The 8,971-nt window shown below is 47.2% G+C and overlaps 1 long non-coding RNA gene across 1 annotated transcript; it reads left to right on the top strand.

Moving 5' to 3' along the window:
- Positions 1 to 3,261: 3,261 nt before the first annotated feature.
- On the top strand, positions 3,262 to 8,575 carry LOC141570738 (uncharacterized). Its single transcript, XR_012495195.2, has 3 exons — positions 3,262 to 3,967; positions 4,242 to 4,324; positions 5,439 to 8,575. It is a non-coding gene; the product is annotated as an uncharacterized LOC141570738 (long non-coding RNA).
- The last annotated feature ends 396 nt before the right edge of the window (positions 8,576 to 8,971 follow it).

Below are 8,971 nucleotides of genomic sequence, written 5' to 3'. Positions count from 1 at the left end.
GGATCCAACCCAAGCGGCTTACTCTAGTTTTCGATTTTTAAAAAGTAGTGCTGTTTTGAACTATTTTCCTCATTATTAATTTATAGAAGAATCATGGAGAGGAAATTCGTGAAGGCAAAGACTGTCAGACCTGGAAAAGATCTAAAAACATCTCTATTTCTGTTTCCATTCACTTAGAGAGTCAGGAGATAGGGGGAGCAGGGTTGAGCAGAAGAAGGTACTTATATCCAGACCATAAGCAACCTCGCCCCAGAACCCAGACCCAGTTCCAGCCTAGAGTCCGTCCCCAGGCACAGCTGCCCTGTGAGCCACTGGCTGTGCTTGTGGCCCCTCCTCCTGGGGTGCTGGCTTATGTGTTCTTTTTACCATTTAAAAATGAACCATGAGATAGAGGACTACAGACAATTTTTTAATTCTCCTTTCTGCTTAGCTTAACTCAAATCTCATCAAATATTTGAAAGGCAAAACTTACAATTGCAAGGGGAAAAAATGGTAAAACTTCTAAAAACAATTTTAAGCATTGGCACAGTTGCCTGAAATTTCTTATGATTTGTGCACAGGAGAACTTTGAAGAGCACCTTTGGTGGATGATAACGCCCATCTCCTCTCTCCCTAAAAGGCCATCACTACGGGGCATGGGGTCATCCGCCTGCCCCTCAGGTGCCCAGCAAGTCTGAGGGTGGAGGAGGCAGCATTGTATTACATGTGATAAACATTGGCAGTAACATTTAAGAAATGAAATAAATCCTGATATTTTGGTGTTTATTGCTTTCTGAAAAAAACACAAACAAACAGACAAACAAACAAACAAAAAATTGTATCCCTGCAGTTCAAATTATTTCATTAATAAAATCCACCTATTAAAAACAATTTATTTTGATCGAAAACATTACTCTTTATATGAAGCAATGATTTTCTCTATTGCCTATAAAGCCGCCTTGGGAAAGAATGTAATGAGTAGTTGTAATGTGGGGGGGCCAGAAAGGCAGGGGACTGAACTCTTCGCGTTGCTGAGAATAAAAGCCGCACAAGTCTAGGACTCCTGTGACTTGTGATATTAACGCGTGTCGTGGACACGCCAATACTGTGTGGGCCCTTCCAGGGCCACTGTGCACCGACGGTGTGGAGACTTTGGATAAATTGAAGGTCCCTGGGAGGTAGAAGTTAAGTGATGGTCTCCCCCACTGGCCAACCCCTCCTAAGTATTTCCATGGGTTTCTGGGCATCTTCTTTCCATACTGATGAAGACAAGTGATGAAGCGACAGCTGTGGGTCTTCGGTTCTTGGTCGGCCAGGATTTGTACTTGTGCGTAAGGCTCCAGGGCTGTGCACACCCCCAGTCACCCTGGTAAGAAGCACACAGGAGTGTCCCCATGAAAACATTACCCACAGCGTTTGTTTCTTTGTGTAAGAACAGTGATTTGTTAACAGTTTAAGAAATAAAAGGTAACCTCTATTTAAGAAAGTCATTAAAAGCAACCACCATAACTAAGAAAACACAATGAATGTGACCTCATGGGGAAGGGGTCCCCTTTCTTTCTGAGAGTGACCATTTGCATAATACCAGAGCAGGTGGGGGGGCGGCATTTACAGCCATGGCCCTTGAAAATGGCTGACTTTCAGTGGTGCTCACATGTCCGCTTCTCCCATCACACCTTCACTGAAACAGACACTGCCATGGTCAGGTCACAGAGACCTGAGTGCTGCATCTAAAGAGCTTGTCTGGGTCCTGAACTTGTTTACCCCCCCAGCATCCTAGCTGGAGGAAATGCAGCGCTCTCTAAACAGTAGAACTGAGGAACGTTTGATGGAAAGGCTATTTACAAAGCTGTGCACAGTCTCCAGGGAAAACAATAAGTGGTGGCCAGGCCTGGGTCCTGACACGAGGGAGCCATGCCACCACTACACCGAAAGTGGCAAAGGGCAGGCAGGGAGGTCTCAGCCTCGGCATCGCCCCTTCCCGTCTCCTGCCTAGGTCCCACTCGCTGTCCCCACCTGAAGCTAAAGGCTCAGGAGCCTGCCAACAAGGTCCACCTGGATCAGCCTTGGGGTCAGGGCTGGGTGAGAAAGGGTGGAGGCAGGTTTCAGGGTACCTGCTTCTCCCTGCATCTCACACTCTCCTGGTCTCCCTGTTGCTGTCTTCTTCCTCTGCTCATCATAGATGGTGCCCTGCCTCCGGGAAGATGCCCATGCCATGAGGTGAACTAGAGGATTAGTACCTCCCCAGCATATCCCAGCCCAGCCCTGCTTTTGGAGCCACCACCTGACGGCTCCACCGTGAGGAGCCCGCAACACACCACAGGTAAGACTAGTCTCTCCGATTCTGCTTGTGGCACCTCCTCCCACTGGCCCTCACTGCCCACCAGCCTGCTCTTTATGTAGGAGTTGCCCTCACTTCCGCCTTCTCCCCCAGCCCGACCCCCACTGTGCTGGCAGGCCCTGAGCCCCCCCCTGCACTCCCACTGCCCAGTTCTGCCTCCGTCCCTGAATCCCCACCACTGCCTCCTGACTGGCGCTCCTCACCCCAGGCTTTCTCCCTGCAATGCAGCCTGTCTCCGTGCACACCTCACGTTTTATGTTTTTCAGAAGCGTATCTAACAGGCTCACAATATCCACTGAGGAATGGGAATCCTGAAGAGTTGAAACAACCATCAAAAGTGTTCTGCTATTGGGGCGGCCAGATGGCTCAGTTGGTTAGAGCGCGAGGTCTCAACAACAAGGTCACCAGTTCAATTCCCGCATGGGATGGTGGGCTGCGCCCCCGGCAACTAAAGGTTGAAAATGGCAACTGGACTTGAGCTGAGCTGAGCTGCGCCCTCCACAGCTGGATTGGAGGACAATGGCTTGGAGCTGATGGGCCCTGGAGAAACACACTGTCCCCAATATCCCCCCCAAAAAAAAAATGTTCTGCTATTTGCAACATAATTATAGTATAAGGGTTAGACTGAAAATAAAAGTTTGTGTCCTCACCAATCCTCAGAATCTGTCAGATGGGAAATAGAAACCTAAACACGAATGAGTGAACGCTAAGCTTTGGATAGGTGAGGGGGACCTCCTGGGGTCCCATTCCTGCTAAAGAAACAGCGTAGCCCTACTGTTGACCTAATGCCACGCTCACAGCAGGGAGAACTGAGATGTTCCACAGCAGCCGTGAGGGTGGTGACAGCCACGTGCCCAGTGTGAGGGGGGGCAGGGACAGGACCTGAGCCTAGGGCTCCGGCTGCTAGTTTCATGCGCGTTTACGAATCTCTCTGTGAATTCTTCAGGGAGAAGTGGAAGTTAATTCTAGGACTGTTCATCTGACCACTCAGGGAGCTTTCTCCTGATGGAGAAGCCCAGCCTCCTGCCCCGTGCATTTACTGACCATCTGGAAAGGGGAAGGCCTGCCAGTTGCCATAGAAACCAGACTGGTGCAGCAGAGAACACCTATGTCAGAACCAGAGAAAACGCATCTTTCCTTAGCTCTGGTCGCCACCAGAGTCCTGGCCAGGACCCTTCTTTATCCGTCCTTCACTGTTGCAGCTCCAGCCGTGGTCTGTTCTTCCCTGGGTCCCCACCGAACGCACTTCCGGCCTCCCAGCAATCAGTCTTGGCACCTCCCATCCACCTTCTTCCACAGTCTGCACAGATCTTATCAAGTCACAGCACCCGGAGCCTGGTCTGCAGAGCCAGGCCCTGACTGACCACCCCAGCAGGGCAGGTCCTCTTTAGGCAACGCCCTCCACTCCCTCCCTGTCGCCGGGCATTCGCGCCAGGACCCTTAGTCTAGAACATTCCCAGTGCTGTGCCATGGTTTTCTGTCTTGTTCACCCTTATATTCTTGATTCCTAGCAGAATTCTGGCAACGTGGTGTTAGAAGCGTGAAGGCAGGAAGAACGCACAGGACTGTGAGAGGCAGACACAGGCAGCTGGGAGGCTCTGGCTCAGCAAAGGCGATGCACCTGACACCCTGGGATTCCTCGGACAGGTAAGTGAAGCTTTTCCAACACTGTCAGTGTCTAGTGACACTAATGCCCTCACCTGAAGTTCGGTTTAGAATCGGGCCGACGTGCACTTAGGGTCTGTAGTTCTTTGGCCAGGGGTCAAGAGGCCCACCCTGCAGGCGTCCTTCCATGCTCGGCTCCCTCCCTGGACCGAACGCGAGCGAACACAAGTCTTAGTCCCTGTTAGGTTCACAGACAGGATCTGGGGACAGGCAGATGATTAATGAGTGTTTAATGGATTCCTTTGCTATGTTGAAGCTCTATGGTTTTATGTGGCGGATTCAGCAAGTCTCTCCTGTGTCCTAGTGATTTCACTTGGAGCCTACTCGTGAAAGTAAACTGTAAGTATGGAGGTAACACCTTTCCTATTTCTCAGAGCAGCTCATATGGGACAAGAGCCAAACAAATAGAGGGTCCTGGACCCATTTTCCACCGTCACCTGGCCAGGGGCTGGGCTGGCAGACCCCGCGTCTGCAGAGCTGCCCTGGGATTGCAGAGCTCTGAGGGGAAGTGGCCGCAGAGTCATGCAGTAGGGCTATTATTAGTGGTGCATATCTAACAGTAACGTGACCGGGAGCGTGCACAGCCAGCTTTCCAGCATGCACGTGTGTGCTGGTCATGACCTGAATAATTAATCACACACACCATAACCCAGACTCCCAATTCCGTGGTGCTGTCTATGAATTTTCAATTAATGCTGTGCCTTTTCATCGGTGAGCTTGAGCTGCTTGAGAATAAGAGAATAAACATCAGTACATAATGTAAGAGCACTCTTGGCATCACTTTTTCCTTTAATGAGTGAGACACGAAGCCAGCTTCCAGCTCTGATTTAAATGTGGAAGCTGAGCTGCAGCCCAGAGAGCTGTGCTGAGAAGCCCGGCTCCGGGGAGAGAGCCGGTCAGCTGCCAGCCTCCCCAGGCCCTGGCGCCGTGGCCTTGGGTAAGCCAGCCCAACCTTCTGGGGCTCAGCTAGTTTGCTAGTCAGAGCAAAGCCCAGATGACCTCCCCCTGCCCTCTGTGGGTTTGCCGTAAGTACTGTGTGCGGTGAGGGGTCCTACACCAGGCAGGGCCAGTACAAACGGGTGTGCCCTCCAATGGGGAGGTTTGCGGGCTATTTACAGAGGTGTGGGTAGCACGTAGGAAACGCCCAACGGTCTAGTGCCTTGTTCAGAAGGGGTGAGGATTGGGGACCCAGGGACAGAGAGAGCCAGGTCGAGAGACACCTCTGACAAGAGCTGGAACCTTCAGAGGTAAGTCAGACAGCGTGTGTGTGTGTGTGTGTGTGTGTGTGTCTGTCTGTCTGTGTGGGTATCTGTGGGTGTCTCTGTGTATGTGTGTGTTTGTGTGCCTGTGTATGTGTCTGTGTGTGTGTGTTTGTGTGTGTGTGTGTGTGTATGTGTGAGGGAGGGTTGGTCAGGAATAAATACGCTGACCCTACCCTGCTCCCTCTTTCTAGTGTGACCCCATTCTCTTCATTGGATGGAGACAAATGGAAACCAGACATCAAGGGACCCTGTTGACCCAGCTCATAAAAGTCAGGCTCCTGGAGCAAATGGGAAACATTCAACAAGATTGCTTTAAAAACAAACAAAACAAAACACAATGTGCTACATAGAAAGGATTTTTAAAAAGTTGCCAGTTCAATGTAAGATTTTAAAAATCAAATAGAGAAAGTCTATGATTTTTTTGCACACATGGATTCTTCAATTCACAGAACTTTTGCAGTTTGAAAATGTGATTAAAGCATTTATCATAACCGTACATAATGTAAGACTATTTTTGGTATCATGTTGCCTCTGCCAACAGGATCAATGGGTCACAAATGTAGTTTTGTTTTATTTTAGGTCAATGTAGATTGTCATCTTCAGGAATTGCTTACATAACACTTATTGTCAGAGTTATCTAAAACAATCAATGAATATTTACTTTATAATCGTTCTCATCTCAAATATTTCTAGCACTATTCTGCTAAAAAGCTGAGGTGAACTAGCAACATACGTAAACTGGGACTGTCTAGGTTTCACCACACTCTATGCCACAGCAGCACTGGCTTTCCTAATGTTACATTTGAAATATTTCAAATCCTACATTCACAGAAGTTCTAAAAACAAGAGGGAGATGGGCTTGTGCAAAGCAGGGAGTCACCAAAAACCAGCATATGTGTTCTTATTTCACCTCCGAACCTGATGACACAGGATGGCATCCACATAAGGAAAAGCATGGGTTTATATACAACCCATGCCACTTATCCTGAAAAAGGCCGGCCTGTTAGTATTTTAGTAACAAAGATGAGCAGGGGGAAATCTCAATGGGAAATACTGTATTTGTAAACCAGGTAGAAAATACATCTATTTCATGCTCATTTTAATGTCTCAGGAGAATGAATACTTGTGTCCTTACATGTGTCAGAGTCCTTTCAATTTTCATTGACCCATTCTGCAATGTAAACAACCTTTTTATAGAGACAGCAAGCTTTCAGCATGCTCACTTAAAGAGGAAATACTCCTTTTACTCCTGGAATGGTCTTCTTTAGTTTAATCTGCAAAGAGACGTCTAGGTGAGAAGAGACCATCCCTCGGTTTTGAAGGCTGTTCTGTTTTCGGGAGGCACACCACTGATCAGATAGGCTCCCCAGTCTGCTTACTGCAGCCCAAGCTCCCTCCGTGTGACAGAGGACCAGCCTTGTTCTCATTAACACCTTAGCAGAGCAAACAGCCAACTTAACACTCTGATTATGACTGAAGTCCTGACTTGGCAGAATCCTCAGGGCTGTCCATGTTGAGTTCAATTTCTAAAATTGGTCATCAGGCAGATGCCAGGGAGGGCTACCCCTGTTTGGGGTCAGGACAGCGACCTATGACAGGTTGAGGGCCACCTGGTTCGAGCACAAAACAGGTGTCTGGTCAGAAGACACCCCACCTCCTCAAGTGCCTTCCCCCCGGCACTGTCTCCTGCATGGAGACCAGAGGAGGATTACAAAGTTTATGACGAGAGCACATGTCACTCAAATGAGATAAGCATCCCTGTGGGGCAGACAGGGACCAACATGCGGCATGAGCAGGGACCAGGGCGTGGCCTCAGAATCAGATGGGAGACCGTTTTTTCAGGATCATGGCTGAGCCCCCGCGAGAAGGGACAGTGGAGACTCACCGAGCTGTATGAACCTGCAGTGCAGGAGGATGCTGGTGTGACTTAGTTCTGACCTGGACACGTGGTGGGCACCGAGGCAAGAGCAGTATCTGTGTGTAAGCAGGGAAGGGTGAGTACACTCAGCACACACACACACACACACACACACACACACACCACATCTACCACATTCACCTTATATACACAACACATATACCATGTGAACAACACACAGCATGCAACTCATACACACATACCACAAACATACATGCAAACCACACACACACACACAGACCACACACACACACATCCACTCACACACTAAATTACTTTAGATGAACTTCAAATGGAAGTTTGAACGCATATGAAGAAAGCAATGCAACAAAATCTGAGCTCCACAAACTTGCCCAAAGGAAGCAGTCATTCCAAAGGGAATGTGACTAATGGAATGGAGCAGTCTTCCAAACGAAGAAATGACACCCGACGAACCTTAATAAGATTTATAAAACAAAGAGACTGACACAAAACAAACAGAAAGAGATTTGTAAGGCCGATTAAAAGTATAAAAAAATAAAATCTCACCAGGATAAATACTGAAAAGCAGAATAAAAATCATTCCGAATTAGAAGATAGAGCTGAAGTGCTGGGCCTGAATACGGAGATAAAGAGACTGAAAATATGAACCGATCCTGAAAAGAGTAAAGGTTAACTGAGAACTTCCAATGTTGACCTACAGTAGGAGTTAGATGGGATGGTGAACAGGCAACACTTGAGATTACAAAGGCTTAAAATGTCTCTCAAGTGAGGAAAACGTGCATTCGTGTGTGTTTGAGTGTACGCCCAAAGTGCACATTCAGCGCTCAACAGGGCACATTAAAAAAATCTGCACTAGTTACATCATAATGAAACTGAAGAATATCCAGGCTTCAAAGAAACTTATAAAAGCTTCCAGGAAAGAAAAAAAAAAAATAATAACCCATAAAATACTGATAAGCTCTTAACTAAATAGTGAAATTAACCACCCACCACCTAGAAAAATCATTGAAAATATTAAGCCCGTTGATTAAAAGGTCTAGTTCACATAGATACTGTGAATTCCAGGGATGTTACTTAAGTAGAAGCATCACACTCAAAACATGCACTTTCCAGCACAGCATCACGTTGCTAAGAATGTATGTTCACATCAAAAAGTACACCTTCGAGTTCCGCTCACCCTTTGGCTCTATCTACACTTTCAAGGTCGGCAAGTATTTGTGGTTGTGTAGAACAACCCTCAGATTCATGCTTCACCTGGGACCACAGAGCCACTGTATCTCCTTCCTCAACCTGAAGCCCACTCAGGAAACTTCTTACTCAACAGGAGAACGTAACCACTAAACTATTGTCTGTGTCTATGAGTTTTTGTTTTTCATTTGTTTGTCTTGTTCTTTTGTTGTTTTTGGTTTATATACCATGTACCAGTGGTTACCAGAGGGTAAGGGGGGGAGGGGGGGGGAGATGAGGGTAAGGGGCATCAAATATATGGTGTTGGAAGGAGAACTGACTCTGGGTGGTGAACACACAATGGGATTTATAGATGGTGTAATACAGAATTGTACACCTGAAATCTATGTAATTTTACTAACAATTGTCACCCCAATAAATCTTAAAAAATCACTGTTTTCATCAAGTTTACTACTCTATGATATGAATATGTTTTATTCAATTAAAATACTCCTATTGATAGTGAAAAAACAAAACAAAACAGGAGAACGTTGCTTTGCCTTTCTTATTCTGTTTTGGAGTGCCATGTGTGTCCACTGTGTGGTGTTTACACCCGTTTCATGATTTATTTACACGGCACAGTGCTATGTTTCTTCA

This window comes from Rhinolophus sinicus, chromosome 3 (genome assembly GCF_057876585.1).
Source record: "Rhinolophus sinicus isolate RSI-liver-muscle chromosome 3, RSI-T2T, whole genome shotgun sequence".
NCBI lineage: Eukaryota > Metazoa > Chordata > Mammalia > Chiroptera > Rhinolophidae > Rhinolophus > Rhinolophus sinicus.
Note: the sequence above shows the minus strand (reverse complement) of the source record. Positions and strands in the feature narration are given on the sequence as shown.